Source organism: Sciurus vulgaris (assembly GCF_902686455.1).
Source record: "Sciurus vulgaris genome assembly, chromosome: 15".
Classification (NCBI taxonomy): domain Eukaryota; kingdom Metazoa; phylum Chordata; class Mammalia; order Rodentia; family Sciuridae; genus Sciurus; species Sciurus vulgaris.
In genome coordinates this window covers 32,384,722-32,400,587 of record NC_136476.1, presented here as the reverse complement: position 1 = coordinate 32,400,587, position 15,866 = coordinate 32,384,722, and the positions used below count along the sequence as shown (strand labels likewise).

At 39.1% G+C, this 15,866-nt stretch overlaps 1 protein-coding gene across 11 annotated transcripts in view; it reads left to right on the top strand.

Moving 5' to 3' along the window:
- The first annotated feature begins 8,128 nt into the window (after positions 1 to 8,128).
- MPDZ (multiple PDZ domain crumbs cell polarity complex component) overlaps positions 8,129 to 15,866 on the top strand; it is a 166,405-nt gene continuing 158,667 nt past the window's right edge. For 7 of the 11 annotated variants that reach the window (XM_079113126.1, XM_079113119.1, XM_079113125.1 and 4 more), the window contains exon 1: positions 8,130 to 8,390. The gene's annotated coding sequence lies outside the window, so the exon portion shown is untranslated. Of the gene's footprint in view, positions 8,391 to 15,866 lie in introns of all 11 variants that reach the window. The other 4 variants (XM_079113123.1, XM_079113118.1, XM_079113120.1 and 1 more) reach the window with 3 other exon arrangements.

The following is a 15,866-nucleotide window of genomic DNA, read 5'->3' as shown; positions in this document are numbered from 1 at the left end:
TCTTGCCCTTAAATTAGAGGATTCGGAAACATCAGAGAGTAAATTGATAGGTCAGAGTGAATAAAATAAAAAATATTCAACTAAACCTGAGGGCAAAGAGAAGATTTAAAGTGGATATATGATGAATTGTTTTCAAAATTTTAGCTTGGTCATAAATTTTTAACAATGGAACCTAACTAAAAACTATTTTCTACTACCCCAAATGATTGCAAAAGCAATAGGGTTCATGGTGGTTTGAAAGAATATTTGCAAATCCTTTGATAATTCTTTTATCAAGAGAGAAAGTTTGGGTCCCTCTCCTGGTACCTGGTAAAAAATTTGTGACTACTATAGTGTATAAAAATCTTCAGAAGTGACACTATATTTCCAAGGCTAGTCAGACAAGGCAAGAGGTTGATCTGCTCTTCTTCTCTTGGGCATTTGTTTGGGACCCTTTAATTGCCACAAGAAATTGACTTCTCCGAGGCCACCTTATGGAGAGAGCACCTATAGAGATAATATTGAAGAAGGGATAGAGACAGACAGAAGCAGGGAGACAGAGACCGAGGCTCAAGAACTGTGGGTGGCAACCCAGGAAAAGCAAGTGAACTAAGTGAAGCACTTACCTTTGGGCACAAAACAAACAAACAAATAAACAAAAACACCACTAATCAGAAAAAATCATATTTAATGCAATATTTTAAAAAATGGAAATCAATGCAAGAAATCCATGATGAATGAACCACCAACATTTTAGATTTAAAAAAAAAAAAAAAACATTAGTGTGTTAGTGGTTGTTCTGTTTGCCACTCCACAATGGCTCAGCAAGGATTGCAAGGAAAGGATACAAGGGAACTTTCTGAGGTGATGAAAATATTCTACATTTTGGTCTGTTCAGTGTCTACATGGATATGCACACACACATACACATGTACATATATATAGTTATTGAAACTAACTGAACTGTATACTTTTGATCTGTGTGTTTTATTGTTTATAATTGTACCCTGTGCATGCATGTTTAGAACAGCCCTGTGATCCAGTTGAGCCTAAGGAATGCTGGAGGAATGTTACAGGAGACTTTTGGGAGCATTTACTTATTCTTTAAATGGAGAGCAACTGCAAGGTAGGTTCTCAACATCACTCTGTGTGAATATAAGAGCTGCAAATGCTGTGGCTCTCTGGTTACAAGCCAAATGAAGGCTAACTTGGAGAAGTGCAGAGCTGAAAGAAACAGAGATATGGGGACCAGGTTCATCGATCAAGTACCCCTGATCATTTGCATTTACTTTGGAATTTTCTAGTTACAGAAGCCACTTTTTAAAAGTTTGTTCTAATTAGTTGTACATGACAGTAGAATGCATTTATACATTTTGACAGATCATACACAAAAGGAGTGTAATTTCTCACTTTTCTGATTGTAGTTATTGTAGGATCACATTGGTCATACAGTCATATATGTAATAAGGTAATAATGTTTGTTTCACTCTTTGGATTGGACTTTCTATTACAGAGTCAGAAAGACACACAGAGAAAGAAATAGCTGGGAGTAAGGCAATAGTAGCTAGTTATGAGCAGAAGACAGGAGGACACAGACGTAGAGTGCAAACAGCTTGGAGTGCCACTATCCACCACCCACCCGGTACTGTGCTAGCACTGGAAGAGAACAGGAAATAAGACAGACAAGGTCTCTACTCTCATAGGCCTATATTCTAGCTGGGTTGGGGGATAGGTAAAGGGACCAGAATGGTTTTAGATAGTGGTAAACGCTATAACAATAATATAGAGCAATGTGAAGTGTAAGGGGGGACTACTTTTATTGGAAATCAGAGGAGTCTTCTCCATAGAAGTGTTTGATTAGTGACGTGAATGATGAGAAGATTCCATTGTTTGAAGCACTGAAGAAAAATCTTTCTTAAGTTAAGCCGGTAGCACATTCCTGGAAGACAAAAAACAGATGGACTGCACCTCCCTAAGAACTTCTAAGTGTGAATAAATCACTTGGGGATTTCTATTCCCTAGGTCTGGGATGAGGTCTGAGATTGTGAATTTCTAACAAGAACCCATTCAATGCAAACGTGTCTGGTGTACAGATCACACCTGGAATATTGCTTCCTAAGTGCAGTCTACAGCCTGGTCTACAAAGCAATCGAAATTTAACCTTTATGAATCTACAGCATTTAAAAACAGACATAACATCCAAGCATATCATCCTTTTTCTGGCAATTCATTTTTTGTGCATGGTTAGTGACATGTTGGAAACTAAAACCACAATAACCAAAACCAAAACAACAAATAAACAAAATCCTGACCCTTTACAGAAAGTCTGAGAAATATTGCCCTAGGTTAAGAGTGCTGCTGCTGAGGAGGAAGCTGATCTAGCTGCTAGAACTGCAGAGTTCAGGTAACTTTGAAATACCAGTTATAATGGAAAGTGGAAATAAAATGACAAGTACCAAACCTGACAATGAAACAACTGACATTATCAGTATAAGTTTGCACAGATGCACTTCCCTTCTCTGCTCACTGCATGTGCACATATTCTACAGAGACTCCTGGCAGACAGGGATCTACTTCTCAGGCAAATACCCAGTAGTCTTCTCTTTAAGGTTATCCTACAGCTCCAGAGCAAACTTCCTTATTCTGGGACTCAGGGATCCCTGAGTTGGATGGCTCTCCCTCAAAAGTACCTGAGTCAACAAGCCTTACCATGTGCACAGTGCCCCAAGTAGCTGTTCATTACCTTACTGTTAAATATGAACAGACATCAAGGATCACTACACTTTCAAGGAGCCAATTTAAACAAACATTGTTAGAAATGAAAGGAAAGCAAGATACACAGGAACAGGAGCACACTGAATTATAATTATGGTAGAATTACATAGACTATAAGAGAACCTAGTCTCTAGAACTGCAGCCTCTAAATGACCTTCCATTTTTCTCCAGGTGCTTGTGCTGTGACCAGACATATACCACACTTCTCCATGAGACCTGGCTGTTCAGTGACAGAAATCCCTGTCTTCCTGGTTTTCTTAGCTATCCTTTAATAAATTCCCACCAACCGATCTCAGTGTTTTCCTTGAAATTTAAAAGTACCTGTGTGCTTCATGGCGAATGGTTATATACATGTTTTTCATCAATTGGAGTACTTTTAGTTACCAATAACAGAGAACCCAGTGCAAACTAGTTTAAGAACTAAAGGAAATTTATTGACTCGCAAATGGAAAGACAGTAGATGGAGTAGATTTCTAATAAGATGTGATCTAATGACTCAATGGTGCTCTCAAAAGTTCAACTTTTGCCCTCTATTCTTTTGGTCATCACAAGGATGAAGTATTATCTAAAAGATACTGTACAGCGTGAATAATTTCTGTTTTTTGTTTTTTGTTTTTTTTTTTTTTGCTGTTATTGCTTAGTTTCTTTCTTTTCTTTTCTTTTGGATAACCAACTTATGACCTCAAAGTAGGCCCTAATGGGGAAGGAATATTTTGTGGTGAGAGATTCCAAAATGTAATTTTAGTTTCTATAAACCTGAGACAAAAATTCTGAAATAGCATTCAGTTGTGTTTCTCCCCCAAATTGACCTAATTCCCGTACTTTCTTCTATAACATCTTTACCAAAATTCTGTGGGTCCAAAACAAGTGAATTCAAGGTCAGAAGGTCATGTCCTTTTCTTTTATCTTTAGAGAAATGGCACCCAATGAAACATGCTGCTGATTTTAGAGTCTTTATCCCTCTGTAAGCAGTTATGAAGAGAGACAGATTACATGTTCTCAAAAGAGAAATAAATTTTGCATTTTTCACATGCCTGGGATTCTCTCTTAGCTATTTTCTACTCCTAATGGCTTTCTCCTGTACACACATAAATCACATAAATATATCAATTATTCTCCTTTCTTCCTTCCTTGTCTTCTCCCCCAAATCTTGTCTGTATTCAATAGAGAAAGAAAAAAACTAAAGATCATTTAAAATGTTTTTTAATTGAACAAACTGAAAAACAAAAACTAAAGAACCCTAAATCCATTTCTTTTAATTGAGAAATAGAGGCCAATTGAAACCATACAGTTAGTCAGCCAACAGAATATAAAAGTCTTTCTACAAACTATAATAAACCAGAACTGCACATGTGTTGTACGTTAGATAACCGGCAGGCAGAAAGAGATGCACATATACCCTCTAGTTTGCACTTAAATGAAACATTATTAATAAGAGTCACAGCTGGTTAAAGGTAATGGAAGTAGTCTGGTATCCCACAATTAAAATTTCCTGAAATCACTTGGTTCTTGGGAAAAGGTCAAGTTCATATGGAGTGCTGCAGAGCCTGGGGTCTTGCAGAAAGATTTACCTCTTAGGAAAAGCAATATGAAGACTGTGTGCTTGGAAGGTGATTCTTGATTGATTAAAAATTTAATCTCCCCTATCTGTCTTTACAAGCATTAAAGGATCAGAGCAATCAAACTTGGTCTTTTATTTGTTTTAGAAGTGTAGAGGAGCCACAAATGTAGAATAATATATGCTTAGTTTGTGTTTTTATTTGATAAGTTATAATGCAACATAAGTTAAACCAATCATGGAAGTTCCTAAGTTTAAGTTCCATTTTAACCTTATAAAAGTGGTCTGAACATTAATTAAATCTGAGAAAAATAAATGACTATGCAGAGTGCCTCACTAGGACTATAACTGGAATGAACAGTGTTGCTAATTCTTTCACCTTTGGGTCCCAGATGCTCTCTGATCAATGTGAAGTGGAAGGAATTTCAATCTACCACACAGAGTAGAGCAGCTCTGCTTTGTCTGCTTCGGTTTTCTATGTAAAATTTTTCTTCAACCAAAATTTTTAAACTAATCTAAGATACCACGCTGACTTGTTGCTTCTAGAAAGTCTTAGTCTCTCTGAGTTACTATAAGTAGACGAGAATAGAGAAATAACTATATGTTTGGATTTTAAGTGTGCCCCAAAGTCTTGTTATAAAACAGTGCTATTGGGAGGTGGTGGAGTCTTTGAGAAGTGAGGCCCAATGGGAGGTCCTCAGGTCAGTAGGGTTATGCCCTTGAAGGGGATAGTGGAACCACATCCTCTTCCTCTTCCTGTCTTTTGCTTCCTGGTCATAAGTAAGTGGTTTTGCTCTTCCACACTCTCCCATATGATGTACTGTCTTTCCATAGGCCTTAAAGCAGGAGAGCCAACAGATCACAGACTAAAATCTCCAAAACTGTGAGCCAAAATAAGTTGATTTTCTCAGGCATTGGTTATGGGGATTAAAAATCAACTAACACATCTGTCGACTTCAAAAGGAGAAGCTCCTGAGTGAAATCATTCTGTTAGTGCTACATCATTTTATGGAAGAACTCAATAAGATAGTTTTTGTCTGTCAATACACTACTGTGTAAAGACAGTATGTAAGCTTTATTTTCTGGAATGAGACTAGAACAAGAGTGACTTTTGAACCAAGTTACAATCTCTTTCTTTAGTTTCATTCATTTACAATAAATTGAGAATTAAACTCCTCAGACTTGCTTTGAATGCAGTGTTATGGATTCTTTCCTTACAGTTTAATACAACAAATATCATTTTTACTTTTAGAACACCATTAGTAGCTAGTAGCTAGTAGGAGAAAAATAACAACTAATATTTCATGCAATTATTTCCTGTACATTTGGGAATGACCAGATTCGAAAACTGACAAATGAAAGTGTTTTTCTATTCAAAGGGGAGGAGGTCCTTTGGAATTTCCAAGCAATAAAAAAAAAATCTTCAAATGGGATATCTTGAGATGAATCTATGACAAAACACCAAAATTATAGAGATGAATTGTTCATTCTTACAACCATATATTTATCCTATGCCATCTGAACACCAAGCAGGTGTGAAGAATTTTGCTAGACTCTTCAAGGGAAAGGGTGATTTGGCCCTTGCTTGCTCATGAAGTTTATGGTTTAAGTGGGAAGAGAGACATAGAGACATTACATAAGTAGTTATAAAACCATATAGCTACAAAGTATGACAAATATCATGAGGCAAAATTAGTGAGAATGAACTGCAATGGGTTTATTCTAATTTGTAGAAGAGTTAAGGTACCACTCACTGATATATTAAACTGTTCATAAAGACCAAGTTTGAGCAGAAATATCATGCTTCCATTTTGGTAATCCAGGTTTGAGACAAGCAAACGGCGAGTTTAATAAACACTTGGATATACAGAGACTCCTGTACTTAACATATAAATTTAAGAATCGTTGGCCAAGATGGTAAGCTGGAAGTAAAACTTAATTTAGAGGGAGCACTAAAAAAAAAAAAAAAAAAAAAAAAAAAAAAAGCATGTCCATAACAGCATCTTGAGATATTTCAGCATTTAAAGATTGGAGATAGGAGGTAAACTGGCAAAGAAGATAGAGAAATTGCCTAATAATGAAGGCAGATATATATGAAAACTAACGAGACTTCATATTTTCTTGCTTGGCAGAAGCCCTAGCAATGTGTTTACATGCTTATATATTATATAAAATTTCAAAAGATATTTCTGTTGTAACTATCAAGGCCTACATATCTGCCCCTAAGAGGAAGGAACAAAACTAAGAAAGTTTGAACAAAAGTAGAGGTGGGGTAGGGTAGGGTAGGGAGAGATAGAGGTAGGGACTCCAAAAAAAGAGTGTTCAATAGCTGTGAAGTGTGAGAGGACAAGGAATACGAGAAATATATCCAATGGTATTAAGTAGCAGAAGGCCATCAGTGTCCATAGCAAGAGCCCTGTCAGTGCAGTAATGATAAAGGAAACGGCAATATCCTTAGTGAAAGGAGTGAGCTGTAAAGGAAGGACCACTCCACCTCTTGCCTTCTCCCTTTCTTTGTCTGTTTCGGAGGTGGGGAGACTTGAGAAAGATTACACAAGATTGAGATGTGTTGAAGATATAAGGGAAAAGAGAGTTATTCTCACTAACTATATTTTCATTTTCAAGGGATCCAGAGGTGGTGAATGTCCATGAACTTTGAAGAAATTCAGTTGTAGGGTTTTCATTTCCCTCGTGGGCAACTCTACACTCATTGATGTTTGTGTCTGTGAACATACAAGGGACCCTGGGTTGATGAACTGTCTTCGCTCAGGGCACTCAGCTAATTTTATACTCCAATCCCAGCAACAAGTAAATTTTGTATTTTGCAGCTTGCTAAAAATATGCATTTTTAAGCTCAAATCAGTTTTCCTCTGAAGCAGTATATATTTGATAAACTGCCATTCTCCTTAAATATCTGATGAATGTTGGGAGACATCAAAATTGAATTTTCAGTAGACAAAACAAAATTACAAATCTTCCAAGAAAGAATAGTACTTTTTATTCAGGTTAAAAGACATCTTTTTAATATTTTAAATTGGGCTTCTGAGTATGTTTTGATTTTACATTCTATATTAGATATGTCATGAAAAACAGTAACTTTATTCAACAAAAAAAATTTGTGAGACACAAAAACTGAAGATATTGAAAGACAATTTTAAATGGCACAAAAACACAAATGAAAGTCTCTTCTTCCTGGTACTATGCGATTCTGAACATTTCTCAATAGTTACAGTTTCTTTTAATTGGATCATCAAACTAAGAATGCATAATGACGTGCCAGAAGTTATTTACAAAGTGAGACTACTGTCCTCAACCTTACGCTTCTCATCATCATCCTATATCTCAACATGCTTCTCTTGAAGAAGGCATCCACAGGTCAGTAACAATGAAAATTTGAAATACTAGTAACTGGAGGTTTCAGTTAATAAGCAAACGGATTCAGTAAACAAGCAAATAAACAAAAGGACTCCCATTAAATGTGAATTTTAGATAAAGAATGAATTTTTTTTTTTTTTTTTTTTTGGTATAGATATGTCCCAAATGTTGCATGGGACACTTGTACTAAAGAAATCATATTTAAAACAAATTTGAAATTCACATTTATCGGGGCGCTGAGTGTTTTATCTGACAACCTCCTCGTCACCGGTACCCCAGACCAAAGGCCCTGGAGTTGGTTTAAAACCCAGGACCGGCAGGATCGGCTGCGCCCCCTGATTGGCCGAGGCGCGCCCGCCGCCCCGCGGGTCGCAGGCGTCACCGCTCCCCGGCAGCCCGGGCCCCGCCGCCGCCGCCGCCGCCTCCACCGCAGCCCCGGTCGGCGCAAGTGCGGCGCGCGCTGGGGGAGGGGGCGCGGCAGAGCGCGAGGCTGGCGTCTGGCCGCCGGCGGCCGGCCCGGCGAGATTAAGTTTCTCGGTCACGCGTGAGTGTGCGCGTTTATCCCGAAGCTGCTCGCCGCGCCGTTACTTCTGAAGAGGAGAAAGCAGCGTGGGCGAGGCGAGGCTCTTCGAGTCCCCGGCGACCCCAGCTCTCCAGCCCTCGACCCCTCCCGTCCCCGCCCGGGGCGGCCGCCGCAAGCCGGGTAAGCGGCGCCAGGCCCGGCCCGGGAGGCCGGAGCGCGGCCCCGCGTCCTGCGCGCGCCCCGGCCGGGAAGGTGCGCGGCGCGGGGCGCGCGGGGTGGGCGGCGGCGGCTGGCGGGGTGCTCTTGCTCCTCCCCGCGCGGCCGGCCTCGGTGTAGCTGAGGTCCTCTGGCTTTCTATAGGGATGGGGTCTGGAAGTTTCCTTTGATCCTCCAAGGTCCCCACCCCATCCCGCCCCCTTTTTGCTCTGGCTTACTCTAAATGGTTTAAAAGTTTCTTTTCCCTCGCCTGGAGAGGTACAGTAGTGGTGCCAAGAAGGGGGAGCCCGGGGCCTGGAGCTCCCGCCGGGCCCTCTGGGGTGGCGGAGCCTGTTGCTTTCGGCTGCGTGGCCGCGCCCCGGACTAGACGCCCCCTCCAGTTACGCAGTGCTGGGTAGGAATAGGGGGTGGGGTAAGGCTCCGGCACTGTGGTCTCTCACTTTGGCAATGGGGGTCTCCGAGGCAAGCCGCTAATTGGTATTCCTTCCTCCCCTCAGTGGAGTCCTTGCCCTTACATCCGCTGTTCCCGTTGGTGTGGGCTTCCCCCGTCCCCTCCTCTTACTCGCCTCCTGTTCCTAGGGGCGTCATTGTTTGCAGTCTCCCAGCCCCGAGATGCTGGATGTTCCTAGGGAAGTACTGCTTGGGAGACTGCTTTTTTTGTCTTAGTGAGTTGTGCTTGTGTATGGAGTGGTGATGGTGTGAATTTTTGCTTGCATTCTTTGCAGAGGCACAGAGGCCAGGCTATTCTTCCCGGGGATCACATGGAAATTCAAGCTGGGACTGCGGGGAGGCGGTGGGGCCGGGAGATGGCTGCCACTGCCCTTAGGGCTGGGGGCGATTGGGGGTTTCGGGCATCGCTAACCTCCTCGGCAGGCGCCACTGACGAGGTTGCTCTGATAGGAAAGACCGAGACAATGGGTGCTGCGTGGCTTTGTGCGGGTGCGGGTGCGGGTGCGGGTGAGGGCTAGTGTTTCCTGTGTATCATCAGATAAGAGAACCATGACTTCACCAGCCTCTCAATGTTCTTTTAATGTCCGGAGGGGAAGAATCTGGAAAGTAACCAGACCCCGCCTCGCCCTGCATTGATAGACAGCTGTGCTGTAAACATCCTCTTAGTGAGGATGTGTCTTCCCTCATTTGGGTTGTCTTTTATAAATGACAGTTTATTAAAAAACTATCAAGGTGATGATTCTGGGGACTTGGAAGTTTTTACCTGTTGAATGTGATTGTAGCTGATTACAATGAACTTTTTGTGAGGGTCGAATCATCTAAATTTGTATAAGATTTACTTTAGTGTCTGATAGAATCTAGGTAAACAGTAGCATGTAAAACTAACAAAGCCAGGCTCAGTGCTATGGTGCAGGCCTGTCGAGGCAGGAGAAGTGCAAGTTTGAGGCCAACCCTTGTCAATTTAGGTCAATTTAGCAGAACCCTGTCCTAGAATTAAAAAAAAAAAATGTGCTATGGATATAGCTAAGTGGGGATGAAGCCCTTGTATCCCATCCCCAGTACCACCCAAAATCAAGCAAACACACAAAATCAAGCAAACATTCAACATACAACAAACTCTAACAAAACAAAGTTCCTTGCCTCAAACTTCAAATATAATCCAGAACTTCAGATAAATATACCTGTGTTATTGAGTGTTACTTAGTAGTTTGGGTACCCCTCAACTCTACTCATCATTTCTGCTTCATTTTCTAAAATAAAAACTAATCTCAACATTTTACTAATGGATCATATGAGTACCATATCTCTTACATGTGTTCCTTTTTCTCCTTGACTTCTTTCTGTATTTCTTTTCATCTCCCCTCTCTTGCTTCTGTTTTTCTTTCTCCCTTTACTTCACTCCTTTCCTCTTTCTTTTATTCTGATGGTTGTGGTTTCAGAAGGGAGAGATGTTTAATTTTTTTTAAGTATGCTCCAAATTCCTATCACATAGACATGACTCTAGTTGGTTTTTAAAGGATGTCTGTGTGTTTCACATGCCTTCAGGTGAAACATGAAGGAAATAGAGGCCCTCCCTTGAGTTTATCTTTGTAAGTTGGAGATACTTAGATTCTTGGAAATCTTTGAAATATAACTTTGCATTGACTCAACCTTGGTTGACACCTCCAGCCTTTAGCTGATTGGGTGGGAAAGCTCTGAAATGGACCCGTTGTCTGGAATTAAAATTAAGAGATTTAGAAGCTCACAAGGAACAGTGAGTGGCTTGGAGGGAACTATCCTGAGTTAGAAGCTCATATTTTCTCTGCATTACATCCCAAATCTTACTTCATAGGCTTGACTCATTCAGGTTGAGTTGCAGGTCAGCTTCATTTTGTATATTTATAGTATGTCCAAAGAACTGCATGAATCTCATCAATTATTCGATATACTCATAAGAATGCTATAGCAAACAACATGCTGTCAGAGAGATTCTGTACTTCAAAAGTGAAGAAGCAGATGACTTCCTAGCAAATTCACGATCACTTAATGGTGTAGGTGGATAATGATATATTCCCCAGTTATACATGCTTTTAAAACGTGATATCGGTCCTAATTTATAACAAGAAAATATGAGTTTTTCTTGTAAATTAGTATTGTGCATTGAAGAACATTTACATATAGTTGGGAAAAGATTTTTTAGTATGGTAAAACCACTATATTGCAATTGAATAGTTTTAGTGGTGTTCCAGGTGTGGGAAAAGGAATAAGGTGAAAAAAATCACTTTGGATAATCAATGCTAAGAATCTGTTCCCTTCCAGTGAAATGTTTCCAAAGAAGAAATTAGGTAATTATTTGTTTAGCATGTAGTAATAAATGAATTAGGAGGTATGTAGCATTGGGTTAGGCACTGTGGAGAACATAGAATATAAGATACCACTCTGGAAGCTTACTGTCTTAGAAAAATAGGCAAATAAGAAAGAATAACAAGGTTTTACATGAGCAAAAGTTACAAAAATTCTGAGAAAGTAAATCAACATAGGGTTGTTAGCTGGCCTCATTCTTAAGCAAGAAACAGAAGGGACTTCTGTCTTTAGATAAGAGGAGGAAAGAGAAGGTTTTCAATTTTATTTCTTTTGTTTGTTTGTTTTTAGTATGAAGTATATAGCTTGTCTAGTTTTGCATTGAGAGGTGGTCATAGTGTTGGGAAAGAGATTGGAAAGTAGGTAGGTAGCAGGAGCTAGAGTACATTTTCATTTGGATCTTCCGTTTTTTTTTGGGGGGGGAGGGGTACTGATTGAACCCAGGGGCACTCAACCACTGAACCACATCCCCGGCCCTTTTCATATTTATTTAGAGACCAGTTCTCCCTAAGTTGCTTAAGAGTCTTGATAAATTGCTCAGGCTGGCTTTGAACTCTGGATCCTTCTACTTCAGCCTCCAGAGCTTCTGGGATTATAGGTGTGCTCCACCTAGAATGGAATAGAGGTTTTGTGCTGAAGGGAGAAGTTTGGATGGGAAAGAGCAAGCAGTTGATGAACAGCTGTGAGGTATATAGGCTGAGGTTTGGTCTTGGATTTCTTATTTCCATGTTAGGCCTCCCCAGAAGTACCTTTAATCTCCCTGTTTCTACCAATAGTCTTTTCAAGAAAATCTATCCCCTTTCTAGGAAGCATCTCAAAACTCTTAACAACTTCCATTGCCCAATTCCAAAACAACTTTTGCATTTTTCTAGGTATTTGTTATAATAGCAACCTATTTCCTGATACCAGAATCTGTTAGAGCTGCCATAGATAGGTAGATGGCTGAAACAACAAATTTATTTCCTCACGGTTCTGGGGCTGGAAGTCTAAAACAAGGATTGGTTTCTCCTGAGCCTCTCTCATTGGCTTATGAATGGCTGTCTTCTCTTTGTGTCTTCACATGGTCTTTCCTCTGTGTATATCTGGGGCTTAAGCTCTTCTTATTAGTCATACTGGATTAGGGGCCACCCCAGTGACCTCGTTTAACCTTCAATACTTGTTTAAAGACCCTTCTCCAAATGTAGTCACATTCTGAGGTGCTGGGGATTAGGACTTCATATGAATTTGAGGGGATTTAGTGGGCATACCCCTTAGCTGGCAGCAGAGTTCCTAAAGAGAGCAAGACTGTAAACTGGCTAGACCCAGAAGAAAGGACTGGCTTAGGGCAAGGGAGGGGGGCCATGGAGAAGGCTATTATGGCAGACTAAGCATTATTGTGATAATTTGACCCTTGGAAAGAAAGGGAAACTTCTATTTGAGGAAAATGGTATTTTATCTTTGGCTTGAGGCACTTGTTTTCTTTCTGTAGATGTCTCCTGGGAAATTGTGCCTCGGTGGCCCTTTCTTTTTGTGGACAGCATTAGTTTACTAGTGTTTTATAAAAAGCATTCATTTCTTAAAATATTTCTTATTTCTTAAAAAATTATAGTGATAGAGATGAAATATTAGTATTTCAAACATCTCACAGTGTTTTCTGTGCCAGATTAAAACAATATTTTATATTTATATTGATTTAAAAACTATGTCTTATGCATGATTTGTGATTTTAATATTTGGCATATTTTTTTCTCCTGGAAATTTCTTCACCTTTTTGGAAAAAAATAGATTAAAAAGACAGTTTTTATCATATATAATAAAATAACAAAAACTTTTAAGGTGTTGAAATTATATTTGATGAATTAGAGCAACGTTAAAACTGTTCCTCCAATTATGACCAGCTGAGTTAAAAAAAAAAAAAAAAAGAGTAAAAGAAAAGTGAAATTCTTGCTTTCTTTTTTTCTTCCTGTCTGCTTGTGGCAGTTAAATTTGCTTGTTTAGGGAATTCTTGTATTTATCCTCTTTTTAGTTTCATTTGTATCTCTAAAAGCAACAGGCCTTGTTAGTTTTCTTTACCTCCAGATCCACCATGCTGTAAATAAATGCATGAAGGGAAAGTGAGAAAGGAAACATTTGTAAGAAAGATGAAAAACAGAAACATCGACTGTACACATAAATCTTAAAATCCTATTTAGGTTGTATTGACAGTTTAATGCTTGTAGTTCGAGTAGGTATGGGATAATTTACCATTTGCTCTTTGCTTACATTTTAAAACCATGTTGATGATAAAATACATAAGATAATTGTTTCTTTTAGTAATTCTTTGATGATAAAAAGTAGCATATTTTAAACATATGAAAGACACAGGCAAATATAAGACAGACACAAAAATATTTCCTGTAATTTTGTCACCTAGATGTTGATTCCCAAAAAGACTTCATGTATTTTGGAAATAAGGATGTGTAAATTATTTTGCTATTCCCAGCGAGTAAGTAGAGCTGTTTAACAGTAGATTTTACCGATTGCTCTTTTATTCTGTGAGGATAAAGTGACTTGGGATTATTAAACAACTATACAGTTTGAATTGACACTAATAGCATTTGTTTGAGCCAATGTCTCTTGACTCTTGAGGTATAAAGTGCCACATGTCACACAAGACACTGGGTAAAAAATGAATTAAAAAAATCTCTGCTTAAAATTAAATGCTAAATAGTCATTAATTTCAGAATAACTTTGTATCATTTAATAAGATGGCCCCTGGAATGCCTTGTTTCAGGGACCTGACTGTACAAAATGGACATGGTAACCTGTCATTCTGTGCTCAAAGACATCACTAACCTAACAAAACCATGATGATAAAATCATTGAGGTTAAAGATAATAATACAATTTCAGAAATCCTCTCTGTTTTATAAGGTATGCATAGCTTTGCTTCTACTTTGCTAGGATCCTGTTTGTCCTTTGGGGCTGTTAGAACAAAATACTGTAGTTTGGGTAGCTTATAAGCAACTGAAATTTATCGCTCACAGTTCTGGGAGTTGGAAAACCTAACGAGGCGTTGGCAGAGTCTATGTCTGGTGAAGGCCACATTTTCCTGGTTCATACATGTTGCTTCTTGCTGAGTCCTCACATGGTGGAAGGGGCAAGGCAGCTCTCTGAGGCCAATTTTTTTTTTTTTTTTTTTTAACTGTCGTGAATTAAACTGGGGGCGCTTGACCACTGAGCTACATCCCAGCCATTTAAATAAGTGGTTTTTTGTTTTTGTTTTGAGACAGGACCTTAGTTGCTTAGGGCCTTCCTAAGCTGAGACTGAGACTTCTAAAGCCTGCTGAGACTGGCTTTGATGAGTCCTCTTTTATAAAGCAGTGATCTCACTCATGAGGCCTTAGTCCTGAGGACCTGATTCCCTCCCAGAGACCCCCATCTTCTAATATCATCAGCTTGGAAGTTAGGATTTCAACATGGATTTGGTGGTGGCGGTGGGGGCACAGGTGGTGTCACAAACATTCAGGTTGTAGCAGACCCCTGCTTTGTCTAAGACATTACTAAAATTCAGGAAGCTTGGGTATTACTCTCCTCTACTCCCAAGTTTCCCAAGGATATTTCATTTTAGTTAAGTCAGGCATGAAGTGTGCTTCTGAACAACAACATTCATTCCCTACTTTACAGTTGGCGGGGTCTCACCTAGAGTTCAGCGGAGTGTTGCCTGACCCCCTTCCCTTCCCCTACCATATTCACAGTTTTCCTGAGACTACTGAATGTTCCCATCCTCTGCCCCTTGGAAAAGTATAGCATTGGCATGTTTCTTTTTTCTGATATAATTTGCTGAATGTATATTGGATCAGGCTAAATCGCAAAGTACTTTTAGGTCTGTTTTGTAACCTGAAGTTAAGTTCAGTGAACATCTATTTGGGTGCTAAACTTGATATGTATAGGCTCCACTCTTTATGAAGGAGAGGACAGGTGCTATTTATTTATTTATTTATTTATTTTTTGCATTATTATTTAAAGTTGACATACATTAAACTGTACATATTAAAATTGTATAATTCGTTGAATTTTGACTCGTGGAACATCCCCTCAAGTGTTCGTATCTGTCACACTTAAGTCTCCTTATGTGCCTTTTTAGTGCTTTCTTGTCTCCCTTATTTACCCACCTCCAGAATAATACTGATCTGCTTTCTATCACTGCAGATTAATTTTGTTCCCTAGAACTTTAAATAAATGGATTCATATAGTATGTTCTTCTTCTTCTTTTTTTTTTTTTTGTCTAACTTTTCACTATGTAATTATTTTGGGACTCAATTTTGCATATATTCAAGGATTGGCACTGTTTATTTCTCCGTACTTAGCCCATTGTATGGCTATATAATTAAGGAGTTTCTTGGTAGTTTAGAATTCTCCTCTGCTTTGTCTATTGTCTTATGGTGTTTTTATTCTTAGTTTTTTCACGTGAAAAACTTTGTTAACATTCTTTAGTTGAATTCTGTGAATTAAATGGATAAATGACAGAGAAAAAGAAAAAAGCATGTAAATTTAATTCATGTTTTTAATTTTACATTCATGAGGCTGCACACAAACAAGTGAACTCCCAAAGAAATTGTCTGACCTGGCAGCTTATATACTATTTTCTTAAGAGTTGTTCTTTTTTTTACTGACATGGGAGAGGGGGACA